Source organism: Sus scrofa, chromosome X, assembly GCF_000003025.6.
Source record: "Sus scrofa isolate TJ Tabasco breed Duroc chromosome X, Sscrofa11.1, whole genome shotgun sequence".
NCBI classification, from domain to species: domain Eukaryota; kingdom Metazoa; phylum Chordata; class Mammalia; order Artiodactyla; family Suidae; genus Sus; species Sus scrofa.
The window spans coordinates 12,938,638-12,956,662 of NC_010461.5; the positions used below are offsets into that span (position 1 = coordinate 12,938,638).

Below are 18,025 nucleotides of genomic sequence, written 5' to 3' on the forward strand. Positions count from 1 at the left end.
CTGGACCCCTGGCCTGGGAACCTCCATATGCCTCGGGAGTGGCCCTAGAAAAGACAAAAAAGAAAGGAAGAAAATTTTAATGCTGATTCTATTTTTAGACCAACCACTTTCAAGACACTAAGCAGTAGGCCCTGTTGCAAGAACTTTGTATATAGTATCCTCTTGACAACGCTGTGAGGTAGGTGTTAATATTTCATTCCTTTTCAGAGATGAGGAAATAGAGGCACAAAGATGAAGCCATCTACCCAGGGTGACACAGCTAGTAAGTGATGGAGCTGGTACTTGAAGCCAAGCACTTTGGTGTCGGAGTTCACACTTTTAACAAGTATTCCAGGGGGACAGGATGTGAGTGGCTGGTTGTACCACCTACCATGACTCCAAGAGTCCAATTACACAAGCAGGCTCCCTTGGGAGAAATTGGTGGTCTATTAGACTGCAGAATCCTGAAAGCAAAAACTACATCTTATTCACCTGTATTTCTGTACCAGTTAGGCTTTTGTTTGGTTGGTTGGTTTGGCTTGGTTTTTTTAGGGCCACACCCACGGCATATGGAAGTTCGCAGGCGAGTCATTGAATTGGAGCTGTAGCCGCCGGCCTACACACAGCCACAGCAATGCCAGATCCAAGCCGCATCTGCAAACCACCTGCAGCTTGTGGCAGCAACGCCACATCCTTAACCCACTGAACAAGGCCAGGGATCAACCCGTATCCTCATGGATACTAGTTGGGTTCGTTACCGCTGAGCCACGATGGGAATTCCTCTACCAGTTAGCTTCAGAGGCATAATAAACCACCTCGAAACTCAAGTACCTAAAAACCACAACCGTCAGTCTCACTCACAATTCCATGGGTGGGCATTTTGGTTGGTCATTCTTTGCCGGTCTTCTGCTGTGCTGAGCTGGGCCATGCTGGTTAATTGCTGGTCCACTAGATGTCTCTGCTGCTGGAAGTTAGCTGGCCCTAAGATGGGACACAGGTGCCCCTGGGCCGCAGGTCTCTGATCATGCAGCAGTGGCAAAATCCCAAGAGCCTCAAGAGTGGATCAGCCCCAGTGAGCAAGAGCTTTTCATGTCTCCGCTTGCATCACATTTGCTGTTGACCCATTGGCCGAAGCAAATCACATGGCCAAGCTCACAGTCAGTGTAGGAAGGGACTACCCAAAGGCTGGATGCAGGGGGGTAAGTAGTCTATGGCCATTTACGCAATCTACCAATAGCTCCGTAACACAGACCCTACTAAAGAATAGGCACAAAATAAATGTTCAGTGAATCGAATGCTGTCTCCTCCTCATGAAAAATCAAAATAAGACCAACAATCTCTTCCTTCTCGACATGAGGGACACAGCATCAAGCAGATGGAAGAGGCTGACTGCCACCTCCTCACAATAGAACACTCCTCCTGGGTGATGGAGCCTGCCATTTGACAGTCACCTCTCAATGCAGGGTCTTCTCAGCTCTTGGGGTGAGGGGTGTGTTCTCACTGGGGGCTGCTTCCTTAAAGCTCTTAGAATCCCAGGCCTTGCTCTCGTCAATGGTTCCTTCCGGCTTCCCAATTCTCCCACACTTCCGTGGGGTCCCTCAGGGATATCTTTCTAAAGTTGCACGCCCTCTAGCGGCACCCTAAAGTTCTGCAGACCTTTAAAGAAAAGTGTTCAAAGCCTTCTTCTACAACAATTGTGTGTGCTTTAGGTCAGCGCCTTCCAACAGAGGGCAGTATTTCCCCCATGTGATATTTGGCAGTATCTAGACATTTTTGGTTGTTACCACTGGAGGAAGGGTGCTGGCATCTAGTGGTAGAGAGAGCCCAGGGACGCCGCTAAATATCCTATAATGCATGGGACAGCCCCTGCAGCAAAGAATGATCCAGTTCAAAATGTCAACAGCCATGTTTGAGAAACTCTGTGTTAGTTCAAAGTAAGCCTTCTTTCATCCTAAGGATGTACCCATTGCCCTGCCCGCGGCTATTACATGGCTGGATCCATCACCCCCTCTGAGAAGAATCAATGACTAGGCAACAATGCTAAATTCTCTCTGTGCCACTTAAATCTCAGGAATGGTTCATGGGGCACCCCATCATCTCCCAGGGTACACAGGCAAACTAAGGTCTAAATGGGAGCTTGGTTACATGCAAGATGATCTTATTGTCTCTTTCTATTATCTATGCTCCATCCTACTGATTCTGGGAACAATTTTCTCAAAAGAGAGGCGTGCTTAAAGGTTTTTATTGTAAGCCAGTTAATAGCCTCAGGAAAGAAAAATGGCTTCCTATGGAGAAGAGCATTGTGGGACATCTGTGTGAGCCATCCAGACTCTTTGATCAAATGCACATTACTCGCAAGGAAGAGATGACAGGCATTCAGTTTTAACAGAATGACACTTGTTCCATGGAGGAAGCGAATTTCTTACTGTCAGAGAGAACACCAAGAAGTGAAGGAATAAAGCTACACAGACGCTGATGGCGATGGCAGCTCCACGGACAAATGCGACAGGAGATGAAAGCCTGATTCTCACCCATCTTGCTGTGGCATTTGAGCAATGCTAATTAGAAGCGAGGAGCTGACGTGTCCCTAGCATGAAAGAGAAATGAAAATTTGCCCAGGACATTTAGTTCTGAAGTTTTCACAGACAACGTCTATGATAAAGTTGCTCGTTATTAACCCCAGGCTTTGTTTCCTGCCTGCTGGCTTGCTCAGACTCCTCGGTGCCTCCTCAACCAGTCCCCGGAGCTCTTCCTTCAAGACGGCAGGAAGAGTCTTGCAGGGATTCTAAAACTCAAAACCTATTTAAAATTGTTCATCGCTGTTAACAAATGAGTGCATGAAGATGCAGCAATCGAGCCTCCCCCACCCCGCCCCCCAAAGGGAAGCAGGAAGCCCGGGAAGGGAGGAGGATCCATGGCTCCAGCGGCTCTTGCTTTTACTGGGAAACCCTTTCTTCCTCCACTTGTCCCCAGGTCCTGAGGCTTCTCCACTTTCACCTCCTCCCTTCCACCTGTCCTCCTCACCCCCCCTGCCCCTGGACCGCGGATGGGGACCGACAGCAATGCCAGGCATGGAGCTGGGGGCAACATACCTCGCTCGGTGCACACCTCCCATGTGTGCGCCTCGGAAGGGGACGTGGAACAAAAGGCCCTGTACTCTGGTCCTTCTTCGGCCGTGAGGTCTGGGATTGGGATGACTCCAAGGAGGGGCACGGAATCTGCGCCTGGCCCCTGGCACTGTGAACCCAGCTTCCTCTGTGGGCCCCATCCTCTCAGCTGGCTGCTCCCCTGACTGCCTGGACTTCTCTCCAAGGACGCACTGTGGGCGGCAGGAGAGGATGCTGCCTGGGGCCTTGGGCGAGGAGCGCCTCCAGAAAAGTCTCCCCCGCTACACACACCCCAGGCTCCTGATTAGCATTCCGCCCCTACTGGGTCCTAGGCCAAAGGTGTCTTCCTTCAGAGGAGAAACTTTAAGGAACCATGAGGCTGGGTCTCCATTCACGCTCAGAACCACCTTTGGCTGAACACCAGTGGCTTCCCTTCTGTCACAGTGGAGTCAGAATCTGTGTTGGGGGGCAGCCATGGCGGAGAAAGGATAAGAGACCGCTGACCTGCTGGGACAAAGGGGGGGCCTGAATGAACATTGAAGAAGAAAAAAAAAACCATGAGTTTTGAGTCATGAGATTCTTTAGGACGTGTCTATTCTGTATGAGACTCCATGCTAAGCACTTGTATTTCTATTCTTCCACAGGCAGTGTGACGTTGGGCCAAGTGGTTAACGCCCCTGTTTCTGTTCGCTTCGCCGGGTAGAAACAGCCACCTTGCCTAGGGGTTCAGAGGACTGGTTGAAACAATGTGTGGCAAGTTCCTGGCATGTGGCCACTGTCTTAGCTCAGGCTGCTGTAACAAAATACCACAGACTGAGTGCCTTGACCTCGCAGAAAGGCCTTTTCTCACAGTTCTGGAGCCTGGGACGTCCACGATCAAGGTACTACTGGCTGATTGAGGTCCTGGTGAGAACCCCTCGCTGAGGTGCAGAGTCGGCTCTTCACGAGGTTCTCATGCAGCCTTTCTTCAGTGTGCATGTGCCGCGAGGGCAATGAGGCTCCTTCTTTCTCTTCTGGTCAAGCCACTCATCGCGTCATGAGGGCCCCACCCCATGATCTAATCTAACCCTAATCACCTCACAAAGACCACATGTCTAAGTATCATCACTTTGAGGCGTAGGGCTTTCAACACAGGGATTTTAAGGAGACACACTGAATTCACAAGAGGAGACACTAAGTCAGCAGCGGCTGTTGTTACCACTACATCGTGATTAATAAAGCCGGTCTTGGAGTTCCCGTCGTGGCGCAGTGGTTAATGAATCCGACTAGGAACCATGAGGTTGCGGGTTCGGTCCCTGCCCTTGCTCAGTGGGTTAAGGATTCGGCGTTGCCGTGAGCTGTGGTGTAGGTTGCAGACGCGGCTCGGATCCCGCGTTGCTGTGGCTCTGGCGTAGGCCGGTGGCTACAGCTCCAATTCAACCCCTAGCCTGGGAACCTCCATATGCCGCGGGAGCGGCCCAAGAAATAGCAACAACAACAAAAAGACAAAAAAGACAAAAAAAAAAATAAAAATAAAAAAAATAAATAAAGCCGGTCTGCAGACTCAGGAAACAGCCGCAAGGACATGGCCTGGTCTAAGACAGAAGAAGTCTGTCAGGAGCACCCACTCACCAGAACTGATACTGACAGTCTCAGTTTCGCAGTGCTGGAGCAGTGCCAAGTTATTTGTCCTTGCTCAATCTTTTTTTTTTTTTTTTTTTTTGCCATTTCTAGGGCCACATCTGCAGCATATGGAGGTTCCCAGGCTAGGGATCCAATCAGAGCTGTAGCCGCCGTCCCACACCAGAGCCACAGCAACGCGGGATCCGAGCCGCGTCTGCAACCCACACCACAGCTCACGGCACCGCCGGATCCTTAACCCACTGAGCAAGGCCAGGGATCGAACCCACAACCTCATGGTTCCTAGTCAGATTTGCTAACCACCGAGCCACAACAGGAACCTTGAGGCTTCTGGTAAGCAATGGTCCCTCATCACTGGTGGAGGACCTCTGATCTCAACCACAGGGCATTGATCTGGGCAGCCTACAGCTGTGCCTATTAACCACGATCATTTCCACCAGCCTCAGGGCATTCTCTGTGGTCCTCCCGCATCTCAAGTGCTACATTCCTACAGCTCTGCTCTCTCTGTTGTACAACCTGCATTCCTCGTTGTTTTTCCTTATTCTGAGGATCCACAGCACCCAGGGTCAAGATTCTCCCCTCTTGGTGCATCTCCAAAACATACAAACAGCTCATACAATTCAACATCAGAACCACAAATAACTGAATCCAAAAATGCACGGAAGTTCTAAATCAACATCACTCCAAAGAAGACAAACAGACGACCAACCGGCACATGAAAACATGCTCAGTATCGCTAATGACTAGACACATGCAAATCAAAACCACAGCGAGGTGTCACCTCACACCCATCAGAATGGCCATCAGCAAAACTCTACAAATAACAAATGCTGGAGAGGGTGTGGAGAAAAGGGAACCCTCCTACACTGCTGGTGCGAGTGTAAACTGGTGCAGCCACTATGGAGAACTGTATAGAGGTTCCTTAAAAAAATAAATTTAGAATTACCATGTGATCCAGCAATACCACTCCTGGGCATTTACCCAGAGAAAACAATAATTTGAAAAGAGATATGCACCCCAATGGTCATAGAAGCACTATTTGCAATAGCAAAGACATGGAAATAACCTAAGTGTCCATCGATCAATCAACAAGATGTGGTACTTACATACAACGGAGTATTACTCAGCCATAAAAAAGAATGAAATATTGCCATTCGCAGCAACATGGATGGACCTAGAGATTATCATACTAAGTGAAGGAAGTCAAAGACAAATATTATATGACATCACTTATATGTGGCATCTAAAAAATAATACAAATGAATCTATTTACAAACAGAAACAGATTTATAGACAGAAAACAAACTTATGGTTACCAAAAGGAAAAGGTGAAATATTAAGTTTCTCCCTCTCCCTTCCCCCCCCACCTCTTCATTACACCCTTTACCTCCCCAAATGCAAACAGAATGTTTGATGAAAAGAACATCAAGCGAGGTCTCAAGAGATCTGAGCTCCAGACTAAATCCAGTCTCCATGGGGGTTTCCGCTTCCTCATTTCTAAGGTTTCATTCATCGGGAGCTTTCTGCATTGCTTTACGAAACAAGATCTTGGAGTCTCTAGTGGTTATAACACTTAAACATGGCATTCTGTTCTATAGCGAGCCCCCTTTCCAAAGGTCCACTGTATTTCAAAGAACAGAGAGAAACTAACCCCTCTTGGCCCAGCAAACGCTGATAAGAGTATCAACAGAAATCCTGATAGGTTCAAATATCTCAAAATTCCTTGAGCACCCTCAACCAAGCTTATGTGAAATACACTCCTCTTTTTTTTTTTTTTTTTTTACAATCACATCCCTAGGCATCAATCTTCTCCTATTGAATCACAGATGAAAAGGGATAAAACTTCAACAAAGACTGAAGTTTACTTTTGTTTTGTCTTTTTGTCTTTTCAGGGTCGAACCCACAGCCTATGAAGGCTCCCAGGTTAGGGGTCCAATCAGAGCAGTAGCTGCCAGTCTACACCACAGCAGCTCAAGATCCAAGCTGCGACCTACACCACAACTCACAGCAACTCCAGTTCCTTAACCCGCTGGGTGAGGCCAGGGATCGAACCCCAATCTTCACGGATGCTAGTCAGGTTCGGTAACCACTGAGCCACAACAAGAACTCCTAAAGTTTATTTTCTTTGAGGCAAATATTGCCCCCTCTTTTATCACCCAAACATAATACTGAATCTTTGGGTTGAAAAGTGAAAATGGGACACAAGTGAAGGCTATGTTTCTGAAATGTGACTGTGCATTGTGACACAAGGTAAAGCAGAAGATGGCATCTGGCACGAGTCCTGTAATCACTCTCCTACCTGAACAAGAACCTGGCAATGAGGTACCACCTCACACAGTCAGAATGGCCATCATTAAGAAGTCCACAAGTAACAAATGCTGGAGAGGGTGTGGAGAAAAGGGTACCCTCCTACACTGCTGGTGGGAATGTAAATTGGTACAACCATTATGGAAAACTGTACGGAGGTACCCAGGAAACTAAACAGAGAACTACCATATGACCCAGCAATCCCATTCCTGGGCATATATCTGGACAAAAGTTTGTTTGAAAAAGATACATGCACCCGTATGTTCATTGCAGCACTACTCACAATAGCCAAGACATGGAAACACCCCAAATGTCCATCGCCAGATGACTGGATTAAGAAGATGTGGTATATATATACACATGGAATACTACTCAGCCTTAAAAAAGAACAAAATAGGAGTTCCCGTCGTGGTGCAGTGGTTAACAAATCCGACTAGGAACCATGAGGTTGCGGGTTCGATCCCTGCCCTTGCTCAGTGGGTTAACGATCCGGCGTTGCCGTGAGCTGTGGTGTAGGTTGCAGACACGGCTCGGATCCTGCGTTGCTGTGGCTCTGGCGTAGGCCGGTGGCTACAGCTCCAATTCGACCCCTAGCCTGGGAACCTCCATATGCCGCGGGAGCGGCCCAAGAAATAGCAACAATAACAACAACAACAACAAAAAAAAAGACAAAAAGACAAAAAAAAAAAAAAAAAAAAGAACAAAATAACGCCATTTGCAGCAACATGGATGGAACTAGAGACTCTCATCCTAAGTGAAGTAAATCAGAAAGAGAAAGACAAATATCATATGATATCACTTACATCTAGAATCTAATATACAGCACAAATAAACCTTTCCACAGAAAACCATCCCATAGACTTGGAGAACAGACTTGTGGTTGCCAAGGCAGAGGGGTGGGGCGTGGGATGGATGGGGAGTCTGAGGTAAATAGATGCAAACTATTGCCTTTGGAGTGGATGAGCAATGAGATCCTGCTGTCTAGCACTGGGAACTGTATCTAGTCACTTTTGATGGAACAGGATGGAGGATAATGTGAGAAAAAGAATGCATCTATGTATGTGTGACTGGGTCACTTTGCTGTACAGCAGAAAATTGACAAAGCACTGTAAACCAGCTACAATGGGAAAAATTTTTTAATTCAATAAATTTGTGTGTGTGTGTGTGTGTGTGTGTACGTATTCCCAAACCGGTTGCCCAAATCCAGTCACACATTCCCCACTGCACGGTTTTCCTGTAAGTTTATCCTAACTTTGGGTGAATGTTCAAAGGATTGGGACCCAAATTACAACCGATTCCCGATTCCGGGGATGTTTTCTTTCTTTTTTTTTTTTTTTTTTTTTTTTTTTGTCTTTTTGCTATTTCTTGGGCCGCTCCTGCAGCATATGGAGGTTCCCAGGCTAGGGGTCAGATCGGAGCCGTAGCCACTGGCCTATGCCAGAGCCACAGCAACGCAGGATCCGAGCCGCGTCTGCAACCTACACCACAGCTCACGGCAACGCCGGATCCTTAACCCACTGAGCAAGGCCAGGGACCGAACCCGCAACCTCATGGTTCCTAGTCGGATTCGTTAACCACTGCGCCACGACGGGAACTCCCGGGGATGTTTTCGACCCTAGCTGCGCAGCACAACCCCCAGGGCCCCTCCAGGCCAATGACTTGGCCCCTCCTGGCCAAGACTTCTGGGAGTGGGTTGGACATTAGTTTTCAGAGTCTCGTGTGTGGCCAGGGTTGGGAGCCTCTGCATTCGAGGGGCTGCTTCTTGCTCTCTCAGCAGAAATGGGGGCACCCTTAGGTCAGGTGCAGGGTTCAGAGGCCATGTCAGCACAGCGGCTCTGGCAAAGACTGGCAAGAGCAAAGAAGAGTGCCAGCTTCGGAGAACCCAGGCACCACGCTGAGGTGGACTCACACCCAAGAGGACCGGGACACCTGCCCCCACAAGGCGGACACCCTGTCTACACATGCTGCTGCCCTGAGGAAGCAGCCGCCTTTCTACAGTGAACCAGACACGCAGAATCTTTCCGGTCTCAGGAGAAACACATTGCAGTAAGAAGAATTAGTCCAACTTGCCTGCAACACTCTTGCTTCCAGACAAAAATAATCTATACAATCTGCAATTCAGCTGAGAAAGCCCGTTGTCCTCTGACTTAATTGAAGCCCCTATTAAAGCGCTTTTTCTCAATTGATTTGGAAGACAGAAAAGACATCGCTGATTGGCCATGCTTCCACACTGATTTCAGAACCAACCACTCCTGACTTTGGGGCCAAGCTTCCAAACTGAATTTTCAGGGAGCTGCAGAGTTAAGATCAATGAACAAACACAACCTCGAACGGTAAAATTGAAACGATTTGTCAGGCTTGCTTGAGCTTGATACCAGAGGTGACACAGAAAGCAAGAGACCAGAGATGACACAGCTCTGGTAATTAACAACAGCTGCAATCTCCCAAAAACATTCTATTTTCATCCTGATCTGGTAACTTCCACTTTTCACATTTCATTTCTACAGCTTCCAGATCGGGTGAGCATGCCTCCTGGGCCCCATGACTAAGAGAGAAAACCCAAACCTTGTGGGCCTCCTTGTCCCTCACATCCGAGGTCCCAAGACCCTCCATCTCTTCTTTCAGTCCCATTCCTCAAACCGCAGCCCCAACACCCATCGCGCTAGCCTGTCCCCTCCCGTGAGCCTGGAGTCCAGCCCGGAGCCAAGCCCGCTTTCCATGCCCGCCCCTGGTGTCCGGCCCTCAAATGCAACTCCATTTTCCCCACATGCTGAAACATTCCTGCTCTATCCTTAGGAGGTCAGTCCTGGGCATTTGAAATAGGGGTGTCCCCCGCCCCCCCCCGCGTGGGACCACTTTGTCACCTCCACCCTCACTCTTGAACGCCAGCCGCAGCACAGATGGTGAGGTATGTATAGATACACACGAATGTGTGCATGTGTGTATCTCTACCCGCGGGTATGTCTCTGTCTGTGTATCACTGTGACCAGGGAAAGAAAACAGAGATTCCCCTCGCCAGCGTCCCTGTCATCTTGACCCATTGCTAGTGTGCAGCTGTGACAAAGAGCAACAAGGAATAAGCACATGGGCGCAAACAAAACAGGACACCTCGTTGCCTTACCTGGACCAGCCTACGGTTTCAAGACTCCCAAGACATGTAACGCAAACTCTTCCAACCCCAAACACTAGGTCAACTTCTCACTGCATGGAGTGTGCATGAGAGGAATCCCAGAAACAGAAAAAGGAGTTCCCGTCATGGCGCAGTGGTTAACGAATCCGACTAGGAACCATGAGGTTGCGGGTTCGGTCCCTGCGCTTACTCAGTGGGTTATGGATCCGGCGTTGCCGTGAGCTGTGGTGTAGGTCACAGACGTGGCTCAGATCCCGAGTTGCCATGGCTCTGGCGTAGGCCGGTGGCTACAGCTCTGATTCGACCCCTAGCCTGGGAACCTCCATATGCTGTGGGAAGCAGCCCTAGAAAAGACAAAAAGACAAAAAAAAAAAAAAAAAAAAAAGAAAGAAAAAAGAAACAGAAAAAGCAGGAGAGCCCCTCCCAGCCTCTACTGGCCTTGTCATATACGAGATGCACCCTTCGTCCACAGCTTTGTTCACGCTCTGTGACACTCCTGCTTAGAATCTCAGCCTTTCCAGAGCCGGCTGTAAACTTCTGAGCCCGTTATCTTGGAAAGGAATAGTGGGATTAAGAGAGTAATGGAGAAGAGAGGAAGGGGAGTTCCTGTTGTGGCTCAGCAGGTTAAGGACCTGACACTGTCTCTGTGAGATGTGAGTTCGATCCCTGGTCTCACTCAGTGGGTTAAGGATCTGACATCGCCACAAGCTGCAACATAGATCACAAATGTGGCTCGGATCTGGCTTGGCTGTGGCCATGGCTCAGACCGGCAGCTGCGGTGTTGATTCAACCCCTAGCCTGGGAACTTCCAAATGCTGCAGGTGTGGCCATAAAAAATAAATCAATAAAAAAGAAAAAAATTTAATATATATAAAAGAAGGAGAGAAGGAAGTTACTATCCTAGACTCGCAAAACTTAGGGCTGAGGCTCTCAGAGATTTGCGGCTCTAACAACCTCAAATACCTGGCTCCTATTTATGATCAATGTCTTCTGAAGAAGCCCATTTTATTTTCTGTCTTAATTATCACACCCATTCAAGTAAGTGTCAAGACTGGAAGCTCTGCAGAGCATGGATCTTAGCCTGTGTTCACTGATATGTACGCCTCTAGTGATCAAACAGTACCTGGCCCAGGGCCGTCAACTTAGAAAGTATTTGTTAAGTGAATGAGTGCCTCTCAGTGGCTTCCCATGCTGATTCTACTTCTACCCTGGAAAATTCAAAAGAAGTCTGTTTTTCTTCACTATGATAGCCCATTTGATAGTATAAGACAGCTATGGTGTTTACCCCCCACCATGAGGTTTTTCTTTTTCTTTTTTTTTTTTTTTTTTTGTCTTTTCTGGGGCTGCACCCGCGGCATATGGAGGTTCCCAGCTGTAGCTCCAGTCTACACCACAGTCACAGCAACGCAGGATCTGAGCCGCTTCTGCGTCCTACACCACAGCCCATGGCAACACTGGGTCCTTGACCCACTGATCGAGACCAGGGATCGAACCCACAACCTCATAGTTCCTAGTCGGATTCGTTAACCCCTGAGCCACAATGGGAACGCCGAGTTTTTTCTTTTCCAAGTTTAACCAGTCTCGTTTGCTGAAACATTTCTTACAGGGCAGATCACCAGTCCCCCAACAAAGACTGGATGCCTGCTGCACAGTCACCACTAGAGAGAGGGGCGACCCTCAAAGGATTCTGGGTATTATTGCCTCCATTCGTCAGAACCCGGCTCTCCCATCCACCCACGCCACTCTCATTTGTCCATGAGAACAATAATGAAAGCCTTTGGCCAATAGCAAGGGTAAATCCAGGCAACCTGTGGCTGCTATTCTGGGCCCAAGAAGTCTGTTTGGCCACCTCATCCAACAGGAGAAGGAACAGGAGGAACAGGAAGACAAGGCAGAAGAGGAGGAAGAAAGGCGGTGAGCCCAGCCCTACTTTATGGCTTCACCCGGTGGTGTGCAAACGTGGCATCACTTGGGGTGCCTCGATGAGGATGGACTCCTGGGACCCGATCTCAGTGAGCCCGCTTTCATCAGTCTGGGATGGAGCTCGGGCACCAGAATTTTTCAAAGCTCCCCCAAGGGATTGTGTAACCAGGGCTGAAGACTGTTTATGCAAATTCCTGGGGATCAACACTTCTCTTTTAAAGTGCTCACCATCTTTTTTTAGAAAACTCATTCTAAGAGCCATTTGGCTCTCCACCCCCCCCCCTTTTTTTTTTTTTCCTTTTTGCCACAGCATGCAGCAGCTTGATGTGGGATCTCAGGTCCCAGACCAGGGATTGAATCTGGGCCACAACACTAAAAGTGCCAAATCCTAACCACTAGACCACCAGGGAACTCCCTCTACCCATTTTTTAAAAATAACGTTTAGTCGGACCACAACCATGCTTCTTCATGCACCCATTGTCTGGGGCTGCTTTTGCCCTTCAACAGTGGAGTAGTTATGATGGAGCCCACGTGGCTGGTAAAACCTAAAATATTTACTCTCTGATGCTTTTGAGAAAAAGGTTGCTGGCCTCCAGCTTAAAATCAGTATCAAAGTCACCAGTCTATAGTGTAAGGGATCTATGGCTTTCCTCTTAAAAAATCAAGGCCATCATTGTTTGTTTGTTTTTAATGTTTAGTCCTTCCCACCGATTACTCTCTTGGACCCTCTACTACTTCCCACAATTACTTGAGAAAAAACGGTCCTATTTTGGCAATATCACCAGCACAATTCTAAAGATTAGTAGTAAGAGATTTTATTCTGTTGTATGAATGTATGTAGCTAATAGAAAACCTTTAAGACCGCCTGTGATTGGAGTTCCCGTCGTGGTGCAGTGGTTAACGCATCTGACTAGGAACCACGAGGTTGAGGGTTCGATCCCTGGCCTTGCTCAGTGGGTTAAGGATCCGGTGTTGCCATGAGCTGTGGTGTAGGTCACAGACACGGCTCGGATCCCGCGTTGCTGTGGCTCTGGCGTAGGCTGGTGGCTACAGCTCTGATTCGACCCCTAGCCTGGGAACTCCATATGCCACGGGAGCGGCCCAAAAAAAAAGGCAAAAAAAAAAAAAAAGATCACCTATGATTGCACTGAATGACTATCATAAACACGAGGTCATTGACCAGAATGGGTGTGCATTTTCTAAGGGCTTGCAGATTTTCTCTCTGAGCACACTGGGTGCAGCCAAGCTTCCTCCTCCATTCTCTGAACCTGCTATTGAAGCTTAAGTTTCTAGGAGTTGCCACTATGGCACAGTGGGTTAAGGATCCTGCACTGTCTCTGCGGTGGCATGAGTTTGATCCCCAGCCTGGCACAGGAGGTTAAGGATCTGGCATCGCCACAGTTGTAGCGGAGGTCACAGCTGCAGCTCAGATTCCATCCCTGGCCTAGCAACTTCCATATGGTCCGGGTACAGCCATTTAGGGGGAAAAAAAAAAAAGCCTAAGTTGATTAGATATATAACACATTATATATATTTAGTCAGTGCCAGCGAGTACTTACTAGGCAAGCGATATCTGCGAGGCAGATAGCCCTGCTGTGCCCGGTCTCTTGTATGGCTTTGGATCCCACCATGCCAGTGTTTCTAAAGTTTATGCTCCATGGTCTATGGGAAATAAGCCCTAAAATGAACGAGTTCCGCTGACTCTTAAGGCATGAAGAATATGCGGCAGGAAGACATTTATAAAAATATTCACCCCACCCAACTTTCCCTATTTCCATCCTGCACAACAATCTGAATTGCTGCTGTCACTCAGCATGAGCTGCTGGTGGCGTGTCCCGAGCGTCTATACTTAAGAGGAATTATGACACGTGTGCTCCCGCCGCATGTGTATTCGAGTGAGAGAGCTTTTTCTCCTTCGCCTGCACTCTCCGTGGGACAGTGATAAATCCTAGCGATGGGCAGAGCCAGAGAAACTGCATTCAGCCCTGTATCGGCCTCTCTCCCAGACCTAGTCTGGTCCTGAGAGCTTGCAGTGGCAGAGGACACAGTGCTGAGCTGGGCTGCGGCAGCGCTCAGAAATTAAGCGTGTCATCACGCCTCCTGTGTGACGGTCACTCTCATTTCAGTCAATAAGCCCATGAAGAAAATAGAATCATTAACCAGAATAGGAAAATCTGAGAAAGCGTTTTAACGCATTTACTATAGGAAATGCTTGTGCCACTAGGAAGCCCGTTCATGGAAGGGGAGAAAAATGCTGAGAATTTATAAATCCTATATGATTTTTTTTTTTTTTTTTTTTTTTTTTTTTTTTTGTCTTTTGTCGTTGTTGTTGCTATTTCTTGGGCCGCTCCCGCGGCACATGGAGGTTCCCAGGCTAGGGGTCAAATCGGAGCTGTAGCCACCGGCCTACGCCAGAGCCACAGCAACGCCGGATCCGAGCCGCGTCTGCAACCTACAGCACAGCTCACGGCAACGCCGGATCATTAACCCACTGAGCGAGGGCAGGGACTGAACCCGCACCCTCATGGTTCCTAGTCGGATTCATTAACCACTGCGCCACGACGGGAACTCCAAAGCCTGTATGATTCTTGAGAGCTGCTCCTAAACATTATGCAAGTTAGAATTGAGTCACATGTAATGAATGGCTATACAGCGTGCACACACATACACAATTTATTAACATGTATACTGACTAGATATAGGAACCCATGTTGATCCCCTTCAAGTCACAAATATCCAAGCTACCCGATGGCACACGTGCCTGGTCTGGGAGTGGCCGAGAAAACTGTCTCCACATCAGCAGAACTGTCACCGCATTCATCAGCGATGGCTGGTCCTGCTTCCTGGTCCCCCCTCTTGTAACCACCTACATCATTGCGGGTTTCTGAAAATCCACTTCCAAGGCTCGCCAAGAGCTGTTGTTGTACTTTTAGTGTTGAGTGTGTGCTTTTTTGTCATCTAACTCTTTTCTAAATCAACCTATCCGTGGTGGACCTGTGGTCAATTTTTCTCAGCCGGAATACTGACTGAACCAGAGGGCCCCGTTCTGTTGTTGCAAGGAGCGTAACAGAATCGAGCACAGGAAGTCACAGAAAAATAATCGTTCTGATTCCAGCCCTTGGCAGGGAAGACCATTCTTTCTTCTTTCCCCCATAGAGTGCCCCCCACCTCAGCCAACAATAGTAGAGAAAGGATTTGAGCCCAACCCAACACTTCTGTGTGTTCCTCCTCTCAGAGTGTCCCACGTCCCCGGTGAAAATGCTTCAGATTACGTTTTAAGTGTGCCAAGGCTGCTTACTAATGAAAATGAGGCTAGAATAAATCTTTTCCTAAGTCCATGTGTCACTTGATACTCTCTCTGTAGGTCAAATCCGAAGTTAAACAGAGTCACCGTATGACCCAGCAATTTCACTCCTAGGTAGACACCCAAGAGAAGTGAAAACCTAAGTTCAGACAAAAACTTGGCCCATGAATGTTCTTTCCAGCATCATTCCTAACAGCCAAACAGTGGAAACAACCCAAATGCCCACCAACAGATGAATGGATAAACAAAATGTTCCATTTCCATACACATGGAATATTATCCAGCCATAAAAAGGAAGGAAATTCTGATACACGCTACAACGTGGATGAACCGCAAAAAGAGTTGGCTAAGTGAGAGAAGCCAGACACCAAAGACCGCATACCTCTATTTATATGAAATTTCCAGAAACGCAAGTCTATAGAGACACAAGGTAGGTTAGGATCAGGGCAGGGGGCAGCAACCACTAATCGGTATCAGATGTCTTTGGGGTGATGAAATTATCTGGATTAGATTGTGATGACAGTATATTCAGAGTGAAGCAACTAAGAATCACTGAACTAGAAAACTCGAAAAGGTGAATTTCATGGCATGTGAATTATGTATCCAATGAGACGGGGGAGGGAGGGAACCCCAGGACTAAGATTGAACACCAAGGAAGGAACAAACCTGGAATAGGGTTGCAAGAGGGCTCCGCAAGGCTGACATTCATCCCTCGCTGGAGAGAGCGTGGGTGCAGCCCAATAGGTGGCAGAGAAGTTTGCCCAGTTGCCCTTGGGCCAGAGCTGGTCTGTGAAACAAGCCAAGAGCTACGGGTGGGAGCTGTGGGCCAGGGCTGGTGAGCTGCAAGTGCCGCCACCGGGGGCCAGCGGCGCAAGGTGCTGGGAAGCAAAGTGCTGATGAAATTCACTGGAAAGCTGCCCTTGGGGGTGCTGGCGAATTTCTACGAAGCTGGCAAGGGGACCGGCTGGACTTTCCAGAAAGCCATAAAGGTGCCACCCACAGGAAGTGCCGCTCAACTCATGAGGGAGCCAGCCGAGGTACCGAGCCCCCACCGCGGCTGGGGCACCTGCACGATTTGCCCTGCTGCTGCCTGCAGGGGTGCCTCTGAGCGTCGCTGGGCTGAGCTACACCGAGTGTCTCACATGTCTGCCCAATACCCCAGGAACCAGCAGCCGCAAAGTACACGGAAGCCAGGAAGAGAAGCCCCATCAGCCTCCAGGGGCTCCCTAGCACCTTCTACCAATGAGGCTTAACCTTGTGCCCGCTGGCAATGGAGCAACAGCCCAGGGCCACCGTCATCAGGGCAACAGAGCATGGATTTGAACCTGAGAGGCAAGAGACTGATAACAGGATACCAACAGCTGTTTCTTCAAAGAAAAAGGTCACATTCACGTGAATTTGGAAAACACTCTTCCACATACCACCCTCAAAATGCAGAGTATAGTGTTTTCGCAGCAGTGAGACATCCTAAGGGGAAGAACCCTCTAGAACTTTCCCACGGGGCATTTCTGAAACTCATTTGACCACAGAGCCCCATTTGTCCAGCTAACTAACAGCCTGCAGAATTGTGGCTGGGAAGCTGCTGTGGGTGTGGAGTGGGGAGACAGGCCTTCAATATCCGGATTAGGAGCGAAGCTGCACTACTGGGGAGCCCATCTGTTTCAGGGGCTCCTCTGGAACACAACGCGCACACATGGAGTCATCTGGCTGGGCTCCTTCGTGGCATTTCCATTGATTTATTTACTGCACAAAAACCACAAGCTCTGCCGACACCATGGAAATACAGTTTATTTAGGTAACTAAAAATAGCCCCGAGTGGCACTTGGCCATGGCTGCACTTCCCAATGCCTCCTGCTTGCCCAGTGTTGCCTCTAAATTACCCCTCGATGGTACAACGGAGAGGGGACGGGACTTAAAAGCCAGAATGGACGCTATTAGGGTCAGAGGCCTTGGAATGCCGTAATCCTGCATGGCCACTCATCCCATTTGACCTTTGGGGCTTTCTGAGGGAATGAGAAACATGCAAAAGAATGAGTATGAATCACAGCAGAGTTTATTACCTGGAAGGGGCAGAAATAGGCAGCGAGAGAAAAGCTGAGCAGAGTTGGGCCATGTGGGGAGAGAGCCCCTACGACAGTCAATCTTGGAATCAAAACCCAGTCCCATCCCACTTCTCAGCAGTACAGGGGAGGAAAAAATGGATTTTCCCTCTACCCTTTTGGGTCCTCTTCTGGGTCTCTAGTAACCAATGACAGATTAGCAGGAGAAAACACGTGTGTAACTATACCTCCTGGGTACACGGGAGAGACGTGGGGAAAATGGGTAACTCACAGAGCTGGCCTAGAACTCAGGCTTACATACCATCTTCAGCTAAAGACAAAAGAGAGAAGGGTGGGAGGCGAAGCCAGTAGTGGGTAAGTAACAGGTAAAACACAGTGAACAGGAATAAGAGTTGCTCTGCAGACTCAAGCTTGTGTCTCCTTATCAAAGGGGACATAGTGGCATTCCAAGCTACCGGAAAGATTCAGTACAGAATCTTACAAAGAGTGTGCAAGCTTTGAGCCCTCTCGTGGATGACTTGCTCTGGGAAGAGCCAGCTGCCATGCTGTAAGCTAGCCTATGGAAAGGCTGATGTGGTCAGGAACTGAGGGAGGC

The 18,025-nt window shown here is 48.6% G+C and overlaps 1 long non-coding RNA gene across 1 annotated transcript in view; it reads right to left on the reverse strand.

Moving 5' to 3' along the window:
• Positions 2,203–18,025, reverse strand: part of LOC110257748 — an 85,228-nt gene continuing 69,405 nt past the window's right edge. Inside the window, exons 3-4 of the long non-coding RNA XR_002340695.1 lie at positions 3,072–3,298; positions 2,203–2,778 (exon numbers count right to left, since the gene is read on the reverse strand). This is a non-coding gene — a long non-coding RNA (uncharacterized LOC110257748). The remainder of the gene's footprint in view (positions 2,779–3,071; positions 3,299–18,025) is intronic.